The 24,782-nt window shown below is 48.3% G+C and overlaps 1 long non-coding RNA gene across 1 annotated transcript in view; it reads right to left on the bottom strand.

Annotated features, from left to right (window-relative positions):
- Window positions 1-417: 417 nt before the first annotated feature.
- The window catches only part of LOC115247302 (uncharacterized), a 95,981-nt gene continuing 71,616 nt past the window's right edge, over window positions 418-24,782 (bottom strand). Inside the window, exons 2-3 of the long non-coding RNA XR_003886354.1 lie at window positions 6,339-6,524; window positions 418-682 (exon numbers count right to left, since the gene is read on the bottom strand). This is a non-coding gene — a long non-coding RNA (uncharacterized lncRNA). The remainder of the gene's footprint in view (window positions 683-6,338; window positions 6,525-24,782) is intronic.

The raw sequence follows: 24,782 nt of genomic DNA, 5'->3' as shown, positions 1-24,782 counted from the left end.
GCCCATTAAGCTGCGATGACTTTTCAAGTGAAAACGTTCCAACACACAACTGACAGACATGGCACAGGCGCCCTAGAGCCCACAGAACAGCCGAGCGAGTGCAGCCGCATCGCAGCCATGCAGAAAAGATGATCAAGAGCAGCAGCAGCGGCTGCCTCTGGCTGGCCCATCTCATTCCCGGCCTTCCCGGGAGACATAATGTCAGGATTTTGATACTCTGCCACCAGACACAATGCAACAGTTGAATAAAAGACATCGGAATCATTATTAGATAATGAGGAGGGGGGGAAAAACAGAAATACCCAAGAGGGTAAAGTTCACCACAGCAGAGACCAGAACCACCTCTAATTAGGGCTGGGATGGGCTTGATCTGCTGGAGAACGCAAAAACTGGGTCACAAATCTTAATAAGGAGCCATCTTTTTAATGCTTTTATCACTAGAACAACAGATACAGCACTTCCTGCAGCCCCCAGTGGCGGCTCGTTGCCATGGTTGCCAGGTGAGAACGTTGCAGCAACCTGGGAAGGGAAAGAGGTGAGGAGCAGTAGAAGGAGGGGACTGGGAGGAGAGACAGGGAGTCCATGGCGGCACTGACGGGAATGGACCCCACAACCATCACGAGTCGCACCCATGAACACCCGATGAAGTCATCCTTTCGTCCTTCCGAGGCCTGAAGATCAGCTGGCGGAAAAAGGGACAAAAGGAAGAGTTAATGGCGCAGATAAATGGAGGTGCATTCAAGTGCTGCTGGTTCTTTGACCACATGTGCATTGATTTTGTCCACTGATAGTTGGCAGGAGACAGCTGATAGATAGTGAAGGATATGCTTCATTAGCACTGAGTGCCTCCACAAGGACCACCTCCTACATCTTTGGGGGAGGCCCTGTCGATATCTTCACCCTCACAATAGAACCATGTTCACTTTGAATTCTTTCTCATCACTTTATCCCACAATGAAGAGATAATCCTTCATATTGGGGGGGGGGGGGGGGGGGGGGGGGGATGAGAGAGCTGGAGCAACGGCGGGCTCCAGTTTAAACCATACAGAAGCTGATCCTCCAAACCAGTGAAGCCTTCAGAAATGTTAATTAATCCCTTTCACCAGAATAAAATGTCAGCTCTGTAAATGAGCGCGAATGACTGATGAGCTGCTTTTCTGGGTTTGTAATCTGAACCGCCTTAAAAGGTTCCCTGTGCGTCACAGACGAGACGGTTTGTGGTTCACGACCACAACAAATTGGATCGTTTGTGTGACTTAATCGACATTTTCTGAGCAATTTGAACGAAGCCGATGACATGCGCTGTGTTTTATCAGCACTTTTTTTCCCCCCAGTTTCACATTGTGGCAGCAGTCCGTCCGTCCGTCCGTCCGTCCGTCCGTCCGTCCGTCCGTCCGTCCGTCCGTCCGTCCGTCCGTCCGTCCGTCCGTCCGTCCGTCCGTCCGTCCGTCCGTCCGTCATCCACTTCTGGATTTTCCCAGTTTTGTAAATGAGGCGTGACTGGTAATACGTGGATGAATCCTGGGTCTGTGCCCAAAAACCTACTCATGAGGACGAGCACATGTACCCAGAGAGGGTTCATGCTTCTCCTGAGCGCTGAGATGGATTCCAGCTCCTCGGATGGACGGTAGCTCAAACACTTGGTCAACCTGTCCAGCGGCACATATGTGGACATGTTGAGTCATAACGTTTCAGAAGACTCTACGTAAATGTAGAACTTGTAATTTCTAATAGATAACAACACGCATTCATTGTTCACCTTGATATTGCTGACCTCACATCCTCACCGAGAGCTCTTTCCTTACATTTGCCAACCAAGTGAGGAAGTTTTAGGTTCCCTCTAGTTTTCAGGGACATTTCAGTGGAGCTGCTGAGACTAAAAGACACAGTCCTCATTTTTGCCCACATGTCATTCACCCCCTCCAGACACTCCAGAGCTTTCAGCTGTTGTTGGAAACACCCTGACGAGCACAGAAAGCACGCATGTCCCAAGCACGTCGACACAACCAGGCAACCTACGAAATTTCCATATGGAAATTAACAAACGTGCCCCCTGGCATCAAACAGACAACAGGAAAATAGTTCCAGCTGTTCATTTTCCCATCTTCCTACTCAAGCCCAGGAGAGCATCTGCCAGTAATGGAGCACAGCAAAGGTTAGACTCACCAGTGAGAACAGGAGACCCGCATGCTGTGACCCCTGACTCACCTCCAAGAGCTACCGCAGCTCCTCTCCTGGTTCCCTCACATGATTCCACTGAGAGGTTAAACGTCAGCCTGGAGCCTCTGATGGGGCTTCAGAAATTCTAAATGGGGTCACACTATTATATACACGTTGCTATCAAACATTACAATGAGGAGTTTTATACTTTTTTAATGTCTAAATGCGATCTAACGTCCCGGAGTGGTGTTCAGTCCCTTTGTTATAGACCGTGTGAGGAACCTCTCCTGCTGAATCTTCTGAACTGAAGTTGGAGCTCCAATCAAGCAGCAATTCATGCCACGTTTCTTTCCCGTCAGTCAACAGAGTGCACGTCAGCCAGGGTTTGTTCTCATTTTTCTGAGATGGATTTCCCCGTTTATGCTCTGTTAATCTGACTTATGAGGTAAATTGCTTGTTTTTTGATGCCAGTTAGATTGGGAGAGCTTCTCAGGACGCGGTTCACTATTGCCAGTCGGAAAGTATAATGGGTCACTCGCATTTATTTACTAATTTAAGTCAATTAATTGCATTTGGAGCCAATTTACAATTAAAGTTAGAACTTCAGTTACAACCAAAGTCATCATTTCACCAAAGATTTGAACGAATAACCTAATAAAACGCGTGATGCCTTCATGAATTCTGGATCCAGCTGCTACAGGTTCAGGTCCCGGACCAGGTTCGGGACAGGAGTTTAACATTAGCATTAGCATGAGCACAAATGTTGCAGGAACTTTTGCAGCTTTTAACACCGACAGTTGCGTAAACGATCATCAAGCATGATACACGTGGGCTTGTGCACGTGCACGATAGCACACTCGCGCCTCAGCTTTAATCTCGTGGCTCTTTAATCATCATCTTCTTCTTGTTGTTCTTCTTCTTTGGTGTTCAATAGCAGTTTTCATGTTGCAGAACTGCCTCCAGCGCCTCCTCCATTAATGTCAGTGCTGCAAGAGTGACGGCCCAAATATGCTGTCAGTTCAGGTGCCAGATGGTTCGGCTTTGAAAGGGAAATGCACAAATTACATTTTTCCTTCGACCTCCTGTCTCGGGGTCCTCAGACTTCACACAGTTGATTTGTTTTCTTACAAACTGCCAAAATCTGTGTGGAGTTAATGTCACGATGCACAGAGAGGAACGACTTCATAGAAAAGCATGTAAAGGTAATTAATGAAGGACTGGGAACACCTCTGCACACTGGAATATTCTGGACGATTTAGACTGGACCTGCACTCCATTTAGGGATGTAGTGAACACCTTATTAGCCACTCTTCTCTCCTTTTCTGATAGCACAGGTGCTGATAGATGTCCAGGACACGTTGCCTCCAGGTAGTTCAGCCCTTTTGCTGGTGATATATTAGCCGTGTTTGAGACCACCTTGACTGTATTCATCTTGATCAAATGACCCCTGACTGTCTGGAGATGACCACACTGGGGGTTAAGGCCTACATGGAAACTTTGTGGTGTCAATCGTGCCTGAAGCTAACAGGCAATTGCCACAGTCCCAGCTGCTGCCATTTGCTCAGGCCTGCTCATGTATGGAGCCGTGTGGACGCTTGCCTGAGCTGCTCTACTACACACGACCTTCTTCATTGTGCACAGAAAGGTCATCGTCTTCCAGGGTTCCGGTGTATCCTGATCTGTTTGGCTGTTTAAAGAGCTTCAGGTGTCACCACCTCGCTCCCTGTTAGCCTCCTTTTACATATGTGGTGTTAGCTTACAGGGCTGATGCTCAACAACATTCTACCTACGCTGATACATTATCAACCTGTGGACCTCAGTGATGGTCACAATGGGACCATTAGTAGTGCTGCATTGACTTCTTCCTGCAGACTTTCAGAGGGTACTTTGGCACTTAACCTTGGTAATGATCCATGTAGGCCCCAGGTATTCAGTTTATGAGCTCATACGAACTACACCTGAATTTTTGTCTCAGGTCAGCCGTCCTGCTAATGTCTTATGGGCTTGCTGTGATTATCGCTCAGCTCTCAATATCAGCGTGGAGGCAACGATGAAAGCTCTGTTACCCAGACTCCCCCATATCGCACCATCTTCTGGTACCTCGTCAGTCTCTATAGGGGTGCTGTGTAACAATGTATGGACAAGTGTTGGGAGCAGCCTCTGGGGCCATTGTGTGCTGATAAGTTGATTTAATCAGGTTCCTTTGAGCCCTCTGGTGGGTTTCCTTTTGTGGCTGATTACTGTCTCCTCATCACTGCAGAAACATGAAACCTTTGGTTGCCAAATGATCGACACTCATCCGCAATGTCCTTTTTATTTGGTTTTACTGTTGAAAATGGAGTAAGCTGCTTTGGCTGAGTCGGTCTTCAGAATGAAATGAGAGCAGATTTTGCCACTGGTTACTGCGGTTTGAGTGCACATCATATGAAGATCAGCCACGCTTCGTCTTTCTACGCTCTCCATCCTTCATATGTGGAAAAGTGGGATTGTCTTAGTGTGAATGCTTTGCTTTGTACGGTTTGTCTGTCTCCACTGTGGCTTCTTCTTCTTTTTATTTAAGGAACGACAGCATTTGTTAGTCTTTCTTGCCATGTTTGTTCTAACACTTTATTCCCCTGCCATATGCGGTTGGGAAGACTCAGCGGTGCCCAGACTGGCTCCAACACATTTACGTAAGGCCGGAAATGATTGTAGACGAGTCTTGGCCGGATAAACTACATAAGAATCCCTGCTGGGACTCATTTTTCCCCTTGATTTATGATTGATAGATGCAGAAAAGCGGCACAGCCCAGATAGGGAAGTGCGGGAGCGACTGAATTTAATGGCAATGACAGAATAGTGATGAATTGAATCTATTCCATAATTCATCCTTTAATTAGACGGGTCCATGTCTATCCATCATAGCTCTGGAGAGATGGATGGGATGGCTGTGGTTTATTGATGAGGAGGTAGTTCTTTTTGATTGCTCTCATATTTGACTCAAATACAGTGGGCGCAGCAGTCCGCCCTTATATTAATGGGCTGCTTCAAAGTCATTTTCAAAGTCCATTTGGATCTAAGGTTGAGACGTGCTGCCATTTACCATTAAAACCTCTGAAATATATAGATCTTCACCCATTTATGGTCACTGTCCAGCTTGTTCATTTACTGCCCTTTGTTTTCAACTAAAGGAGCATCTCACCTAAATTACCTTCGACTCCATCCTGAAACAAGGATCCTCTCTTTGAAAAACCCATTTCTACTCCAAGACTTCTGCTGGTGCCTGAAAGAAGCCGCCCGTTTCCAGTGTTGCGCTCCGGTTTCAGAGGAACAGTGCTGAGGGCCGGCGGTTCATTCCGAGGCTCGAGAGCCGCACTAGAAAAGGCTGAGAGAGCGACTCCGATTCTCATCAGCGCTGAGAAGATGCACGCCGCCTCCTCGCCTTCCTGAATAATCCGCCACAATAGGCACCACATACGTCTTTTCTCAGGGTCGGGCCTCATAAAGCTGCTCGCACCTTTGGTGTGACATTTTCACGATTCATGACTGCTGCTTTGTGTCACCTTCTGGTGAAGCTGAAAAGATTGAAGGGGAAAAGAAAACGAGGCAAATCAAAATAACGTTTGCGAGAGCGGCGCCTCGCGTCAACATTGGTCGAGTTTCTAAAGACCCAGAGCATTCTCTGATTGTGAATAGAGAATTGGCTCGCTCCAGAATCCATTAGCACGAAGACAAAAAATGATGAGCTTGACAGAAAACAGAGGGGAGGCTTAATGGAGCAGAAAACACACGCGAGGAATTCTGCACGCCGAGAGGCATCTGAGGGTAAATGAACGCCGCTCCTCTTCCTTAAAAGTGGATCCAGCTGATCCACTTCCTTCTCCCTTGTTTGCTTCTTCTCAGCGGTCACGAGTGTGACAACGCTGGTGCAGCGAGCAGGTTCTGAAATATGGAGCGCAGCTCTGCCTGGCTGCATCGCGCATTCACTCACAAACAGGCAGTAATGGGGGCAGCGACGGGCAGGCGGCACAGTGCACGCAACGTGCACACACAAATGACTTTTCTCTCCGCCTGCAGGCACAACACAGCCACTGTAAATGGGATTAATATTTAGAGGAACGCTCGGACCTCATATTGATTTAAATAACACAATTAAACCAAAGAGATTTGTTTGTTGTTATGGATGAAAGTACATTTACCACCAATTACAAATTGCTCCACGAGGTCCTTTTACACCAGCTCGATCCAGCTGTCCGTCACCTTCAAAACAGGCGTCTTTCTGATGCAGCCACAATCTGGAAGAGCAGCACCACAGGCAGGCTGGCTCGGGCTGGAACCTCCTCCACGACGGACCTTTCAGATCCAGAACGATGACGACGCAGCACCTGCAAACACCCACCGGTGGTGGGTTTCAGCAACGTTTGTGAGAAAACTCGCGGTTAGCACGGGCAACCTGTTGATTAATTGAATTTGACCAAATCTAAAAAAAAAGTGTTTCTCCAGAGTTCTACATGTTCTAATATTGTTCTACTACTTTTTCTTCCTTCGGTGTTCGGTGTCTGACTCGTTGACGTGCTGGACGCCTTCGCTATCTGCTCTGAGTAAAGACGGATCATTTACACATGATAATGTACGTGCACAACGCACAAAGCTTTTCCATCACTGAACGTTAACAAAAAAAAGCCTTGCTTCATTCCATTAATAAGCACGCGGTGGCTCGTTACTAAGGAAACATTAATAGTAGAAAAGCCTGGAAGCCTTCCTGATGGGCAGCTTCTGGGAAGCTTCCTAACATAATACAAAAATGATACGCTTTAAAAACTTGTATTTCTCATCATCCTTATGAAAACCATTCAAGGCTGCCATGTTTGAACATGCTTAATTCTTAACGAGGATAAAGGATATTTTCATAATAGACCTGAGAAACACGGCTGTGCACGAACGTGATGTTTTCCACAGAAGCCTAGAGCCTGCACGCCTCTGGAGGACAGAGGACAGGAGGGCAGAGGACAGGAGGACAGAGGACAGAGGACAGGAGGACAGAGGACAGGAGAGCTGTGAGCCGTGTTCATTTGACCATGTGTGATTAAAGAACAATGAAATACTCAATAAACATCAAGACTGAAGTCATTGGTGGGAAGGCAGCGACGCGTGCTGCCCCTACCTTATGGATCGGAGGCTTGAACCTCCCGTAGATGCGACTGTGGACTGTTGTGTTTGTTGGACTGGCAAATTGTTGGAGGTGTTCCTGCCTCCTGGCTGGTAACTGCTGGGAGACTCGGATCGAACATAAGCAGCAGAGCAGATACAGTTTTTTTTGTCTTTTGGCAGAAGTGATGACAAAATCTCCAAACTCTATTTGCCTTTTTGACACGTAACAGTGTAATATTGTAGTCACGCCCAATTTAACAGGTCTATATAATAATATAAGTGTTGTTGTGTAGCTGTGGCCAGATCTCCACTCTGGGGTACAAAAAAGAATCCTCACACCAGGAGAAGCCATACAGCAGAAAAACCCAAGGGGTGATGTTTGCTGGAGAAAAGCAACCGTGTAATTCACTAGCAACCACCATTACCGTGAACATGTAGCATCTTTACATTTGAGGTCTACGTTCTTCCTTTCATACACTGATATCACAGGATAAATCAGCGGGTCAAGGTCGCGTGGATGACCTTCATCCCTGAAGCAGCCGCTGCCCCACCAGCTGGTCTGTGAGGAAACGTGGAATAAACTGAGTATCTGTTAAAGAACAATTGTAACCTGAAACAATAGGAAGACCTGCTGTTGTTGTGATAGCCTTTTATTGCTTACACTCGCGTTCTCCTGGCTTTTCTCGTGAAATCACAAAAAAAGGGATGAGTCAGACATTCACGTAACGTCTCTCACTGTGTTTGTGACAGTTTGGACAAGTCTGCCGGAGGGAAAATGTTCAGAACTTCCTTTGACCAGGAAGCAATTTTGTCAGCAACAAACTCGGCGCGACCAGAAAAGCTGCTGACGCTGCACCCTGCTGACACCAGACCCAGGAGATGGCTCTGGCGGAGGCGGCTCTGTCGGAGGCGGCTCTGGCGGAGGCGGCTCTGGCGGAGGCGGCTCTGGCGGAGGCGGCTCTGTTGGAGGCGGCTCTGGCGGAGGCGGCTCTGGCGGAGGCGGCTCTGGCGGAGGCGGCTCTGTCGGAGGCGGCTCTGGCGGAGGCGGCTCTGGCGGAGGCGGCTCTGGCGGAGGCGGCTCTGTTGGAGGCGGCTCTGGCGGAGGCGGCTCTGTTGGATCTGTTGGAGGCGGCTCTGTCGGAGGCGGCTCTGGCGGAGGCGGCTCTGGCGGAGGCGGCTCTGTTGGAGGCGGCTCTGGCGGAGGCGGCTCTGGCGGAGGCGGCTCTGGCGGAGGCGGCTCTGGCGGAGGCGGCTCTGTTGGGGGCGGCTCTGGGGGAGGCGGCTCTGGCGGAGGCGGCTCTGGCGGAGGCGGCTCTGGCGGAGGCGGCTCTGTTGGAGGCGGCTCTGTTGGAGGCGGCTCTGGCGGAGGCGGCTCTGTTGGAGGCGGCTCTGTTGAAGGCGGCTCTGTTGGAGGCGGCTCTGGCGGAGGCGGCCAGAGACCTGGACAGGTCAACGTCCAGGTGGCCTCTTAAAGGATGAATCCTCAGGCTGGGTGACTTCACACCCTCTTAAGCTCTGCTCTCGCCGGGCTCATTGTGCTGGCGCTGCAGTTCAGAGGTCCTATCGGAACCAGGAAGTGACTTTTTTTAAATGGGAAAAGTGGCATCCTAATTTTTCATATCATGCCTGTTAAGAGTCCCAGACATTTCAACCATCTGTGGTGTCAACATCGCTGGCACCCTGCAGGAAGTGTAACCGAAGCACATTTGCAACTCCTATGATCAGCGCCGTCGGCCAGAGATGCATTAAAATCAATTTAAAACGACAAAACACATCCAGCCCCAGAGTGTCCCACAAAAAAAAACGTAAATTAAAATAAGTACACAGAGAAATGGAAACAGTCGGCAGCGATGGGAGTTATACACGAGTTTAACTTTCCTTTAACCTGAACAGACTGAGTGCCCAAAATCACACTGCACGATCTCATCACGTTGGGATTCTTTTTAGGAACTGTCTGTAGTTCCTGTCTCAGAAGGAAGGAGGTGCTGGAGATCCTGCAAGTATTCCCAGAGGACCTGGAGGATCGACTGGTGGTCAAAGCCAGCGTGATTGTGCAGAGTGTGAGATAAGTGTGAGTCTTGACCCGAGGTCACCACGGGGCCACAGAATCATTTGATAAAACAGAAAGCAGACGAACGAGAGACGAAAGCGATTCCAGATGAAACCTGACGGTGGAAGTTGGACAGAACGTCCAAACGACCCTCTGATAGAAAACAGTGGGGCCTTGCGGAGGACCTGACGCATGGAGTTGGTCTCTATACCTACAAATGCTTCCACTAATTACACTTATGGAAATTAAAGCTGTTTAAGAGGACCTGGTCAAATATAGAAGAGTTCAACCAGCCTCTCTGGACTTTAGATGGTCTTCAGGGGGTCCTGTCTGGATCGTTTGCAGGACTGTGGACCCTGCTCCCGGGGCCACATGCAGCTTGTGGTTATCACTTTCACCCACTCGGGATCAATGTGCTCCAGTCATCACAGCCTTTCAGTGGTTTAAGCGATGAGGCACCAGATAAGCACTACAGCCAATCAATGCACTTTCAATCACGGTAACAGCTTGTCCTCCGCTTTAACAAGACAAGAGTCAATGCACGCTTTTATTCCAGCCCAGCTCTGCGAAACAGGGCTAATAATTACAAAACACTGTGATGATGACACAATCACACGTGGCTGGCGCTCCCAAAGGTTTCAATCCTTTAATCAGATTAATCACACGGTTGTTGCGGATTCGTTTTGATGAATCACCATTAAATATCATTCATTTTTAATCTATGTTGATCCCATTTTCAGTTTCCATGAGCACCTGAAGTGCTAACGGCTAACGAAGGTTAATTCTGAGAGTCACGAGACATTTAAAACACTTTCAGTTCTGCATCTAAAGAGCAAATCTAAATGGCTCGTTGTTTTAGGATCACCTAGCCGGTGTTCTAGACGGCACACACAAACCTTTGTGATATTATCACAGCTCAGTTCTACAGTTTGATCGGTAGACGACAGCCTGGCGTTCGATGATTTCTATAATCTCTACGATGTTCTGCATGTAACGCTGACAAATGGCGTCATTAAGACCCGCGATAGGAGTTTGATGAAAGTGCCCTCCGATGCATGATTCCATCTGCTAGCAGCACCGGGACGGGAGGACATCGATCACCTCGTTAGTCAGCCAACTGATCAGTTAAATAGTTGGGAGGTTTGGTGAGCGCGGTCAAAGGCTTAGAAAGGATTAGAAAGGACAGAGAGCTTCAGCCAGGCTACGTTCACTAACCGTGCTGATGACCAGAAAAGGTCACTCAGGACCGGGTTCATGGATGGGCCTTCAGGACTGAAAATCTCTGCTGTGATGATATTGATGATATTGATGACGACATTCTTATCAAACGACGTGACTACGCTGCAGCACAGCAGAAGAAGCCCAATATCCCGTTCAATGTATCAGGAACGCCTTTTCAAAGGATGCAATGGAGCCTTTGGCCCAAGAACAAATGCCCCTTCTCTAACTCAGCCCTTTTAATAAGACAACTGAATTACAATTCATTCAGTTTAAATGGCTCAGTGACGACTGGAGTCCATCTTCAGACTCCCTCTCTAAACTCTGCGTTTCCTCCAACGCCATCTCAATCTGCTCCCATTCCCAACCGACCTGAGGGACTTATCTATGGGATTCATAACCAAGTCATATCTTTCAAAGAGCAGACCCGCAGCAATATTGCAGTTTGCTCTGCATTCAGCAGATCTTCAGAATCTTTATCAGATCTTTAAATGGGGGGGGGGAATAAAAGAAAGGGAAGAAGCAGAGGTGCAGCACACGTCACAACACAGCCGCTGGGCCCATTTCCAGGTGGACCAGACTTCCTCTGATGAGTGAAAGGGAGGCAAAAATCATTATGCCAGCTCTAAGATAACATTTTACAAGTTTACTTTCTTCTCCAGCACAGATGTGACCCCCCTCCTCTGCGCCTTTCATCTTTATTGCCATTTTCCTCCACATGGCACTTGTCAGAACAGCGGATTGTTGCGGCGTTCATTCCACTCGTGATTCCGATTGTTAGCGTCTGCTGGAGGTTTGCTTCCACAGCTCATTACCCCGCTGAGGGGAGACGCTCTGTGCACTTTATTACACACTGCCAATCGTTTCAAAGTTGCTAGTTTAGAGCTTTTCAGTGGTGAACATTGATTTGCATTGGTGCTGGGTGAACAGTGGATGTGGAGGCAGATATAAGACGTGTGCGTCATACGTAACGCCACATGGATGTAAACATCTCAGCTTCCCTCACAATTAAGAATTTTCAGTTAAAACGTAAAATGGAGAAATAATTGTATTTTCTTTCTTCCAGTGTGGGAAGTCTGATGTCACTGGTGCTCAGAGTCAGAGTAAGTAGACGTGTGTTCCACCTGGGACAGCTTCAAACCTCTTCTATTTACGTTGGCCTGCTCACAAAGGCAAAGCAGTCGAGAGCTCAATGGCTGGATTTATGCTGATCCTAAGTCCATTAATGTCCCCTTTTTATGTGTCCATTTGGCATGGTGGCCACTCTGTTCACCTCGTTTTGAGTGGATGCTTTTAGGAGGGCCGAAGAGTCCTCTGCTGATTCAGACAGAGAGATTCTATTGAATCCGTATATGAAAATAACTATGCTGAAATGTTGGTTTTGACTAAACAACCTGGAAAAGTGCACGTTTTACTGCCGTGTATGCTAATAGTGTCTGAAGCTTGCACAGGTCACAGAGGGACATTTCCCCTAAAACATGAACCCTGTTCGCCCTGTTTGGTCATTTATCTCTTTATTTATTTATCTGTTTGTTTGTTTGTGGAGCTGGTATGTTGAAAAACAACAGGTTTCATGACCGTTGAAACGGTTGGTCGCTCTGCATAGCCATATATTTTGATTAAAACAAAGTCAATTTCACACATGGCAGCAAGGAGATTTCAATTCAGGGGCCCTAAATGGGCAGAAACACAACTGGCTCGTTTCAATTACAACAACGCTGCTTCTCAAAGAGCAACCGCACATTTTCATTCTTAATACAATAGAACAGTAAAATGCTTCCTCCTATAATATTTAGGGGAATGTATTTCTTCTTTAGTGTAGGATTTTCTGATTTTCCTTCTTACCCACCACAGACTTGGGATGGTTTTCTTCCTATTTCCCTGCTTCCCCCAACCTGATTATAAATTAAAAGGTCTTTTATGTGCCTGGAAACTGACCGAGAACCGGCTCTTCAAATGTTCAAACACACCAAGCGTCGTCCTAAATGCACCTTTTCAGGTGTAACTGTCCATCTTCTGCTGTTTCTCCCTTAATGGGGGTCACGAGGGGGTCAGAGGGGGGGAGGGGCTCTTAAAGTCGCCATAGCCTTTAGCGTCCTGTCGTGATGAATCTCTAGCGACAATTATGAGGAAAACAGATTTTGTCTTCCATCCCGCCCGGCCGGTACCGCTGCATGGACAGGAGGTGAAGCTGAACCTTTGGGTGGAAGCAGGAGCAGCTCCAGCGGAACAGGTGAGACTCTCATCTCCAGCCAGTGCGACATAAAGGGAGCTGGCACCAGGGCCCGGACGGGACGTATGCCCATAGCTTAACTGCCCCTCTGAGGGGCAGCTGGCAGCCGTCGCTTTAGTAGAGGAGGTAGAAGTGCAATAATGATGAAACACCGGGAAGAAGATAAGAACAGAATCATTTTGCACAGAGCGCAAAAAGGATCCAGCATTTAAAAATCAATAAGTGAGGAACAATTCTCGCACGCCACTCGCTGTCAGCTCGCCAAGTGGGCGGAGCATTGCTTCCTGACCATTTGAATGCAACCCACATCAGAGATGCACCGTCTACGAAAGTGAGTTCTTGGTCGTGTTAGAGTATCTCAATCATGCATCCGGACCCATTTTCACGGTCCAAAAATACTAAAGAGGAAGCTCTGTGGCATCATTTCCTGTTTCCTTCTGGGATTTCTGAGTGTACATCACCAGTCCTGACTGGACTGGGTGGGTCCCGTATCCAGATGGCCGAGGTGATTCTCCGTCGTGGGGCGCCGGCTATGTGAGCAAACACCACCTTTGAAGATATTTGAGAAGTAAAGGAAGTGACATCATCACTTCCTTCTACTCAGCGACAGACATGGGCAGATCGGGGCTTTCTTAGATGCCTATTTTCAGAGATTTTAATCGAGGAAGGCATTAATCAACAGTGAATTAGGGGCTGGCAACATTTCAGTCCTGCTTGATATGATTCTGGTGTCATTTAATTAATTTAAATAGTTAATTAGAGGATAAAATTAGAGGCGATTGCCAGCCTCTTAATTGTTGGCTGGCCTATATTAATTTTTTAAGATAATATCCTGACTGGCGTGCGGTCCTCATGCACAGCCGGTGTGTGTGTGTGTGTGTGTGTGTGTGTGTGTGTGTGTGTGTGTGTGTGTGTGTGATAAACATGACAAAACAACCGCCACCCCTTAAAAAAGTGCAGAAATCTGCCAGCAACTGGCTGAAAGTCCTGCGCGGTTGAAGAGCGGCCTGTGTGAATCCTTCAGTGCGCAGCAGCACTGCAGCATTGTGGGTGAGGAGCAGCAAAGATGTTCCCTAATTCACAGTTTGCTCTAATTGTGTAACGTATAATTTGCGACGCGCGGCTCAAGCTGGTGTCCCCCCCCTGTGACTCCATGCTTTTGTCTCATTGTCCGCAGTCTTCGCTCCCTGACACTCATTTATGTCTGCACACACTGAGGATACACACCGTTCCTCTGGTGAACTCCTAAACGCACCAAGAGTGTCAGTGCAAGATAGCGGCACCACTAACCGGGCCTGACAGAAATCCCCCTGTGGCCAGTTCAGTCAGTGGGCACGAAGCCTGAAGCACCTGCTGGCAGACAAAATCCTGACAGTCTCCTCCACATTTACATGTCCTGTGCTGCACTGCTGAGAGTCCCCCTCCTTTTATTGGCAACACTGTCCATTTACCGTTGTAAATCAGATCCGCATTAGCATCTGGGCTGTCTGTCAGCAGGTTTCCAAGAGACAATAAACTGCTCCCCCCCGTAGAGATTCCGCTTCGGCGTCGGGTAGCAGGCGCAAAAGTGTTGTAAGAACAGAAAATGAGCCGTCCCCAGGTGATGCTAAGCAAATATAGGCTGAATCTGTGTGTGCTGTTAGCTTAACATTGCCTTTCTTGGAGAGAAGTTGAGGCTTAATTTACAATCTAAGGTAGCAAAGACCACAAAGGAAGGAAGCTAAGCTCAGCTACCTTGGCCTCAAGATAAAAATCCTAAAATAGAACACAACAACTAAACTAAATTACTCTTGGAACCCTCAAAACTGTCTATCTCTTCCATCATTGCCTGAGCAAACAGGTGAAAACCCTCCTCCTACGTGTCTCATCTTTCTGTGCAACCCTGGCAAACCCTCCAGGCTCCCTCCAAAGTCTGATACACATCAGGACTGAGAGGACGTTCGCCGTCTCTTTGTCCCACCAAAGGGAGTCTGTCCCAAAGCCAAACACTCAGAAGAACATCGTTAAGATCACCGACCAAATCCCTCCGACATACCAACGGATCAAAGCTGCGACAGGGATGTTTGGGTCGACAAACCTCCCAAACCTTTCAGTGACGGCAGCTCTCACACCCGTTCTCCAGTTGGTCTTTGTCGCTTTGCTCTGGACATGCAAGACAAAGAGGACAGAGTAGAAATACCAAGCTGGACCAGTGAAGGAGGGGAAATGACACACTTGGCTGCACGCACACACGCAGGTTCTGACAGTAATCATGTCGTGTCTGTCTTGCCTGCAGGACCGGACATTGCCCCCCCCCTCCTGGCACCTGGGTGACCCTCCACACCTGCTCTCAGTCAGCTCCATCTGCAGCAACCTCTGCTGTCCCCTTCACTCTCTACAGAGATTAAGCACCACACAGCAGCGGTGCTTCCCTCCCCCCCCCCCCCCCCCCACCACATCCAATAACCAAACATCAGGGAACCTGGAAAATTGGGGAATTTTCTGGGAAGGATTGGATTCAAACTGAAATCCTTTAACATACACACAAAGACACCTAGACGGCCTCTGAAAGCATTTAAAGGGGGGTTATTTTAAAAGGCACTCGAGGTGTGATCCAGGAACAGGTGCACCACTTTCATCCCAGCTTTGGGAACACATCCGGCACCTGAAGCTCCCCTAAACTTCCCTTTAGCACCACACACTCTGTTCAAAGGCTAACCCGCAATTGACGCACATTTATGTTCCACACTGTCAGACAAAGACGTCACTTCCTTTTGTGAATGCTGGCTGCAGACCAAACAAGCGGGGCTTTTATTTGGACCATTACACGGGTCGTTAGTGAAATCACCAGTTGTTGAGCAGTGAACAAAAACGGTGGCTTCAGCGGCCGCACACAAAGGCAGAAATATGGAGGCAAGTGGATAAAGAAGGTTTTAGTCAAAGGGCTGCAACGCTAACAAAAGGGATGAAATGAGTCCAATTTAGTACGACACGTGTTTGGCTGCTCCTCTCTGCGCGCGTGAGGAGCACTGGTGGTCGACACAGCGGTGGTTACACATCCAGCATCAGGAATTCATCATCAAGCATGAAAATTGTTTGCTAAAATTACTTTGCAGTGAAATGTGGCCGATATCCACCGAGTGAAGATGTAATAGCTGTGGAATATGCAGACCCATGAACCGTTTCTCAAGGCCTGGTGATGCACCAGGCTCCCATAAAGCTTCTTTCTTTGAAAATAAAAGAAAACAGCCATGTTTTTGAGATAGAAATTTCCTTTGGCATCATCTTTTTGCTGTCCTGCTTCATCTGGAATTTAGAATAAACCTTTGTCACACATTAAACTGAAGTGTTAGCGTCGTCACCTACTTAAGTTCTTATTGCTGCTGAAGAAGATATTTAATAATGTGTTTCGTCTGGAAATGGACACTTGTAAAACTCAGAAAAGTTGATAAAATGCGGAAATTTTCATGCTAATGTGTGCATTTTAATATGCTAATGGCTCGACAAGTGCCTCGTGATTAATCTCTTGAAAAGAATCCTCTCAATATAAACTGCAATTGCTTTTTTTTGTCATAAAGATTAACAGCCCGAGCGCGCGTTCCTCGCTGACTGAGACAGATTGGAGAGGGGCAGAGGGAGGAACGATACCCAAACCTCATCACGCGGAGCCACCATGGAGTGCTCTAAAAGTGAAATGAGGAATGAAAGCACTCCCGGCGCCCTGTCACGCGTCACCTCCCCGCAGCAGGAGGTCACACCGGCCCGACCGCTGCCGACGGAGCGTCTCCAAGAGCGACGCGGAGGCTCCTCCGCACCGTTTACATCAAGAGCCGCATCACTCCACTGTCATCCATGTGTCCAAGACAGAGCGCAGCCACCAGGGCCTGACGATCGAGCCAGGGTGTTGGGAGTGATCACGTAAGCTCACTGGAGGTCGTTAAGCCTCCATTGTGGATTCCGTGCACAGCTCAGCGAGGAAAAGTAGGATGCTTTTCCCAACAGAGAGTGAATGAAATCACAAACACAAACAAACAACACAAACAACCATCATTCGGTAAGAAAAGGAATTCGTAATCAACATTAATGTCATTCAGTCTTTCTGCTGATGCTCTAGAAGAGTCGACTGTGTTCACCAAAGGCCTACGCAGTGGGATCGATATTTCATTCTAAAAATGGAGCTTACATTTGTTCACAAAAACAACTATTGGGAACAGCAGCACTGTCAAACAGGACATAAGAGTTTTAATGGACATCATCCTTGAGCCACATTAGTGCTTCTAACCAGCAGAAAGATCTTCCAACAATAACCTTTGGTTTTAATACCATTCATTTTCATTATTTTCAATAAAAACACATTCTTTGGGATGTTCTTGTCCCCATCTGGGGAGGTTCCAAGAAACCTGGATCATAATCTACACAATCATTGACTTGTTTATGTGCTGCTCTTTAATGAGGGCAGGGCAGAGCTAAGCTAAATGAGCGAAATAAAGCAGGAATCTGCCTCCTCTCGGCGCGTTCCAGACGGCTTTTCATCATCGCCTGAAACAGCAAACGGAGGCTCGAGCTGCAGAAGTCCAACAGAGGTGCAGCGCCACGGAACCGGCAGGTCAGGGCCCGATCCTGGAGGAGGGTAGGATGTTTGCTTCCCCAGCTTAAGAAAAAGAGCTTCTCTAACCCTGCAGTTGTGAGAACACTAAGAGGCATCATTTTCATACGCCAACACATGGGAGCGTTCCAGAGTTTCACTGATGGACGCTGGTTAAATCCCAGTCTGACGCCACTGAGAAGCACCCAAACATATTAATTCAATCACAGAATTTGATATCGGCTCATGCAGCTAATATCTGAGCGGAGGCTCTGGGTTATTTATAGCTCATCTTTACTGACAGAGCTGGAAGATTCCACAGATGAGTCTCTCGATAACCGACCGCATCCACAGACGTGCTCCTAACTGTAATAATAAGAGTAATAATCATAATAATCATAATGATGATGATGCTAATAATAACAATAATAAAAGGGTTCATCATAGTAAAGCTGGAGGATCTATTTGTAAAATCCTGAGATTACAGAAGACTAAATCCATTCAAATGTGATCAAATCTTCAGGATATTACATGAGTAGAGAAACTGAGTCGATAAGAAAGAACAGCTTACAGGTTTATTTTTAAATTTAAGTGACTTTGAAAGGTGATAATAGACGAGCGACGGCTGCCAGATGATGTCCCCAATTTTAAAGTCTGCTTTGATTATCAGGCCTTTCTGTCAGATCATAAAATGATCAAATGAGTGAGTTCTCTGGGGCCGTCCTGCCTCATTCACTAAGCCTTCGTCATTGAGTTTGATGTGCTCGGTTTCAAATGGAAAGTATTTGGGAATGCTTCCGCTTGTGTGGAGCAGAGAGACCCTTTTAGAGACCACCCAGCACAGGCAGGCAGGGAGGCAGGGAGGCAGGCAGGGAGGCAGGCAGGGAGGGAGGCAGGCAGGCAGGGAGGCAGGCAGGCAGGCAGGCAGGCAGGCAGGGAGGGAGGCAGGCAGGCAGGGAGGCAGGGAGGCAGGCAGCTGAATCGTGCTCTTGCTCCCCCAATGTTGTGTCATCACACCAGCTCCTGCAGATGCTGCAAAGATTTTGAATTTCTTATTTTCACATTCCGTCCCAATTTTCCTGTGGAAACGTGACTGTCGAGGATGAAGATGCGGACGTGCTGCTGTGATAATGGCTGTGTGTTGTATGCCCCCCCCCGCCCCCCATTCTGACAGCAGCCATTTTTTCATATGTAAATGTCACCGTGTTGCCTCGTGGACCCCACAGCATCCATCTCCTTGAAGAAATGCCACAGCATCAGAACCACGCTGCATCGATCCTTTGCTGATGCTGCAGAAAAAATGGAGGGGGGCGGGGGTGGGCACCTCAATCCATTTTGGGAGAGGTTCCTTATGCCTGCATATAATGTGTGAGGGGGGTGAACATGCAAGCCTATGAAACTGACACTAGCTCAGCCCGGTGGGCAGAGGTTGGCGTGCTAATACGGACGAATGCAGGGAGAAAAAGAAATGCGGCGTCTTTTTTTACAGCCTCTGTACACACGGAGGAAGCCTGTCGCCAGGCGTGATAAGGGGGGGGGGGTCCTGGTTGAGATTAATGACCTGTTTAGTGTGCAGCACAGAATCAGTGGAGATGTTGGGCACAGGAAAGATGACTTTGCTGACAAGCGGTGTCCTTTGTGTCAAGAGGAGAGACTCCCGGGCCAACGCCCCCACCACGGCGTATCACTCTGATGAAAACCTCACACCTCTGAATTTAATCAAGGGATTTCTTGTAGAAAGCAGCTGTGGGTTGCGTCTCCAGTCTGTTCCCACAGAGCAGTAGGAAGTCCTTCCATCAGTTAGCTCACAGGGATTTCTTGACATTATGAGGAATTGTCTCCTTACTTGTTAGCATTAGCATCTGTCATAGATCTATCTGTAGAAAGTGTGTGTGTGTGTGTGTGGAACTTTAATCATTCCAAATGACAGGACTTTTCTGGGTCAAAGCCATACGCAGCTCTTTTGGTGAAGGACAAACCTTATTTCCATGTATAAGCGCCAGCTGAGTGGAACCAACGTGATTGAAAATTCATTTCTATCTAAATACATGTGAACGTGCACATCTTTAACTGAAGTGTTTAATATTTAATTTCACGTCACATCTGAGCTCCCTCACAACTCCGGGTCGACGTTTGGAGCTGGCGAAGAAGAACCGGCGCCCGTTTCCTTCACAAGTGTGACCGAGATCGTGACTTTGACTGCAGCATCTGAGCTCGTTTTTGGCCACTGAGAGCGAAAATCAATGAAACGACTTCCTGTGAGCAACGACTTCAGCTTTATGCGACACGGAGGAGAAAATTCAACATGAAACAGGTTGTTAAAGACAGAAAACAAGAAGTGACTTCAGCGTCTGTGAGCCCTGCCGACAGTCCCTGAAAATCCCAAACATTGAAATGGAAACCCTGTAGCCCGCTGGAGAGTAACATAGTGTTATAATTCACACTGAAGATGAACATGTCCAGCGAGACAAGGTCAATGAGAGTCCATCGGGAATATTGATGTTGATATTTCTGTCCTCGTTGAACTATAAAAACTCTGTCATCCCGTTCTAACGGCTGTTGGCTTTACTGATAGTCAGAGACGCATTAGCAAGACTATAAAAAACCTTTAGCGTCTCACATACTGATTAAAGTTATTGTTTTGAATGTCTGCGTCAAAGAGAGGTCCAACTGGACCCCCCCCCCCCCCACCCCCCCCGAGCTTGGGAGACATGTTATCATACTTTAATGTTTATTTGATGATTCTGTGACAGTGCTGTGTCACACATCACATTACACACCTCACAGCTTCCCTGCGTGCCCTTGAGCAGGGCTGTCAGTGTGGCATCACCTCAGGATGTTGCTGACTGCAAAGTCAAGGAGAGAGAGGAGCAAATGTCCTCGTGGGTATGAGGAAGTAACGTACGGCCTGAGCTGAGGGAGGAAGTAACGTACGGCCTGAGCCGAGGGAGGAAGTAACGTACGGCCTGAGCTGTGGGAGGAAGTAACGTACGGCCTGAGCCGAGGGAGGAAGTAACGTACGGCCTGAGCCGAGGGAGGAAGTAACGTACGGCCTGAGCCGAGGGAGGAAGTAACGTACGGCCTGAGCCGAGGGAGGAAGTAACGTACGGCCTGAGCCGAGGGAGGAAGTAACGTACGGCCTGAGCTGAGGGAGGAAGTAACGTACGGCCTGAGCTGTGGGAGGAAGTAACGTACGGCCTGAGCTGAGGGAGGAAGTAACGTACGGCCTGAGCTGAGGGAGGAAGTAACGTACGGCCTGAGCTGAGGGAGGAAGTAACGTACGGCCTGAGCCGAGGGAGGAAGTAACGTACGGCCTGAGCCGAGGGAGGAAGTAACGTACGGCCTGAGCTGAGGGAGGAAGTAACGTACGGCCTGAGCCGAGGGAGGAAGTAACGTACGGCCTGAGCTGAGGGAGGAAGTAACGTACGGCCTGAGCTGTGGGAGGAAGTAACGTACGGCCTGAGCTGAGGGAGGAAGTAACGTACAGCCTGAGCTGCGGAAGTGTTTTGCACTGGTCCTTTTTATCCCTTTAAATAGGAGGATGGGGTTTTGGAGCACACACATTTACCAGCTGACCTGTCGCAGTAGAGCAGGCTAATTGACCATCACAGCAGGGAGCCTGGCTGGGATGGACGGAGCTCAAGCAGCGGTTGGGTCGGGGTTGAAAAGGGTCAAAAGGTCACTCAAACTAATGGTGCAAAGCAACATTAAAATTATTCCATTCTAGTGAATTTAAATAAATCTGTTAGCTGTGTGTGTGTTTGTGTGTGTGTGTGTGTGTGTGTGTGTGTGTGTGTATTTCAGACATAAGCAAAGCCCCTGGAAAAGCTCCAGGAGTTTCTTTACAGTCCAGGTTTGAATGCCAATGAAACATTCCAACCATCAAGGCCTCAAATCTAAATTCATGAGCGAAAGGGGATAAATAAATTGACATCTCATAAATAAAATGTCCTAGAACACACGTGAGATACAAATGTTGGAACTGCTGCACACGCAAAAACAACCTGGTTCAAGGGGAAGTGGGCTTAAATACCTGGGGGAGGAGGTACACAGGTGGAAAGCAGGAAGGTAAATAGGTCAGACAAATTGAGGTGAAGAATGGGAGGACGAGCACACTGGGGACACTCAGAGACAAAGACAAGTGAGACAGAAAACAATGTAAACACGGATAAAACACACAGCTCGAGAGTGTGTGTGTGTGTGTGTGTGTGTGTGTGTGTGTGTGCTTCCTATAAAGGCTCGTCCGTGCTACATGTGCATCATAATCATCTCTTGTCTCCATCTATCTGCGCATATTTGAGATTATTATTTAATTAAAACATCTATCAGAGGCAGACTTTGGCACACACACACACACACACACACACACACACACACACACACACACACACACGGCTCACGCCTCCCGACCGCTGTGCTGAGCTTCTCCTGCTTGCACTGCTGCTCTGAAACGTATGGAAATATTGTTTGCGCAGAGCTTTTGTGAAATCTCTCAAACCGCCAACATTCCCAAATGATCAGGAACCGTTACTGTCGCGTCTCTGAAGAGGGCGTGGTGGGAAATCTATACAAAGCTAATTGGCTTATGCATCAAGTGTGTGAATTGCATCTGGCACTGGTGCAGTTCCGGTGCTGGGTTTGATTAAATAGCCGGACCTCCTGTTAGACACAGTTGGGTTGGCACCGCGTGTCCCGGCTCTCCTGGGCAGCTTCTCTCCCTCCCATCTGGCATCACCATCACTGCCAGTAATCTTTTAGCACCATTTCACTTGGATGCTGCGGGTTGTCTTGAACTGGCCGATTGGCGCTAAGATTCCGACCAACGCCCACACACGCCGTGGCCCCTACACACAATGTGACCACAGGATGTTGCTGTGATGTTCCAGCCCTTCGGGAACGTCGCTACACGCTGAGCCTGCTGCTCTTCATGAGCGAAGCCTCGTTGTTCTGGAGAGAAATAATGCGTAATGACAGAAATGACGGCGATTTCTGAGGCAGACAAACAAGGGCTGAGCCCAACCGTCTGCTGTGCGGGCGAGAAACAACAGCCTGGATTCCAGGCGTTCGGCTGGCTTGTTTTGTTTTAAATTTCCTCTCCTTGTAAATTCAGATAAAGGACAACATTGTTGGCAGCCGCGTTATTATTCCCTCTGCCATAAAGGCTTTTGTTTTGACAGAAGACACTGAGCTACGGTAGTTTCCATACCAGCGCCGCGTAATGAGCCAACACTCAACCGACTAAAGACATGTTTTGAATATTGTCAGATTATTTTAAAACTTTTGATGATCATCATCAATGGGAGGGTGTTGGCCGGTGGCAAATAGGCAGCAATTAGCAGGAACAGATCAGAGACCTAATCCATTAAAGTTTGGGAAGCAGTGAGGTTTGCTGCTGGATACGGCTTAATAGAAGCTTTCCTTTTCCTCTCTCGCTGAGGCTGTGCAATTACCAGGGCTGCAAGGACAAATGAGGTTTCTCCACAGCTACAGTGGCAGGAAGTGGAAGCAATGACCTTCCTTTTCTTAAAGTGTCCCTCCGGATGGATGGATGGATGGATGGATGGATGGAAACAGAAGCAGCTTGATTACCCCCCCGCTGAGTTTGGAAACAACGTCCTCGGTCAGAAGCGACAAACGTCAAACGTGAGCACTCTGATCGTGGAGACTAAACACGGCAGCATCAGATTTATGCCACATGACGACATTATGGAGGACATTCAACCTCTTCTCTTGTGCTCATCTCCTCCTTTTTGGACCTCTTTCAAAACTTTGGCTTCTCATTACACAAACCTCCCAGCACCGATCGAGCGACGGCGCCTCCGATGAGTCCAATTAGAAGTTGTGTTTGCTCCGCATTTGTTGGAGGAAAAAGGTGAAACCTCCGGATGTGGAAGCACTGCGGTGTTTTCCATCGGGGCTCAGAAAACCTGCATTTAGCAGGTGAGGAGGCAGAGTCTGCTGCCACACCTTCATCGCCCCGGCTGTCAGCAGAACCTCGGTAGCATTAAAAAAAAAAATGTAAGAAGTGGCTCCAAGTTAAATCTGCACACAGCACAACAATCAGAACTGGAGATGAGTGTCAGTCATGTCAGCTTTCACTTGCGCAAGAGAGATTCCAAATAAAAAAAAAGTCCTCCGAACCATCCGGGGGGAGAGGCTGACAGGCAGTTATAATCTTCCCCACGTCTGAGCGCTGTGCTGCGGATCAGGGATAAGGGGAAATTGGGGGGTGTGGTAGATGGACAGAATAACAGATGGACATCGGGGACGGATGACAAAGGGAAGGGCTCGAGCATCGGACTGGATTCCAGTGCTCTGATGTGAGATAACTGCTGGCGGTATTAGCACAGGCGAGGACAAACACACACACCGAAGCCCAACACACACTCGCGCAGTTGTCAGATAAGACAGCTTTGCATCAGGGATCACTGCTCACAAGCCTGAGACCGACAAAATCCTGTTCAGAAGTCCTGCTGCTGTCGATGCCAGCGGGGAGCCCTGTGAGGAGCGTCCGTAGGGGTAGAAGAAGCGAGAACTGCCACGGTCGATAAGGACGAGCACTTTATCTCTGGATCAAGCCTCATCCCGATGAAAAGCAGCCGTCTACGATGGGGTGATGACATTTGATAGACAGCAGCGACTGTTTGTTGTAGGAGGCATGTCTGCTCACAGCTGCAGCCTTTGGTCTTGACGCTGATGCCACCAAATGATCTCTGGAAGTTTGATAAACACGTTTCCTTCTTTCCAAATGAGCTTTTGTCCGACGCAGCTTCTTGCTCATTAGAGTCTCTCTGCTCATATGTTACCGCAGCCGTTAGCATTTGTCCAGCGGGACGCCAGCTATTCTCAGTCTGGTCACAGCGAAGCAGCAGGCAGACGTGGCCATGGAGCCCGGCATCGGCTCTCCTCACAGATTCCGCCGGATCATTCATCACTTCGCTCTTCAGGGCCGGCGACACCTGACCGAGTCACAAATCTCCCAGATCCCTTTTTAAGTTGGGGGCTGCTTTGTATGCGGCTCCAGTGGAAACGTGGGCGCCAATGGTGACATTTTTATGCAAATTGTGGCTGTTGCGTTTGTGTACTTGCACTAACCCAGCTGCACCTGAGCGTCTCCCAATTAGAGCAGACTTGGGTGCTCGTGGAGTTGGAATCCTGATCCGGAAGCGACTGGTTACAACAGAGCGTCTCCAGACTGTTGGGTTGATTTTGGATGCTGAACTGGAAGGAATTCCACTGAGCTGCTGAACACTGAGAACTCTTCCTCCCTGTGATCCCTGTGCTGCATTCTCACACACACTCACACACACACACACACACACACACACACACACATATATATATATATTTGCCAGATTGCACAGCAGGTATGTGCTTCCTTCCCCAGAGAGGGCTCCAGACTCATGGGTCACTCCGTCCCTCCCGCG

This window comes from Takifugu rubripes, chromosome 20, assembly GCF_901000725.2.
Source record: "Takifugu rubripes chromosome 20, fTakRub1.2, whole genome shotgun sequence".
NCBI lineage: Eukaryota > Metazoa > Chordata > Actinopteri > Tetraodontiformes > Tetraodontidae > Takifugu > Takifugu rubripes.
This window is presented reverse-complemented; position numbering and strand designations above follow the sequence as displayed.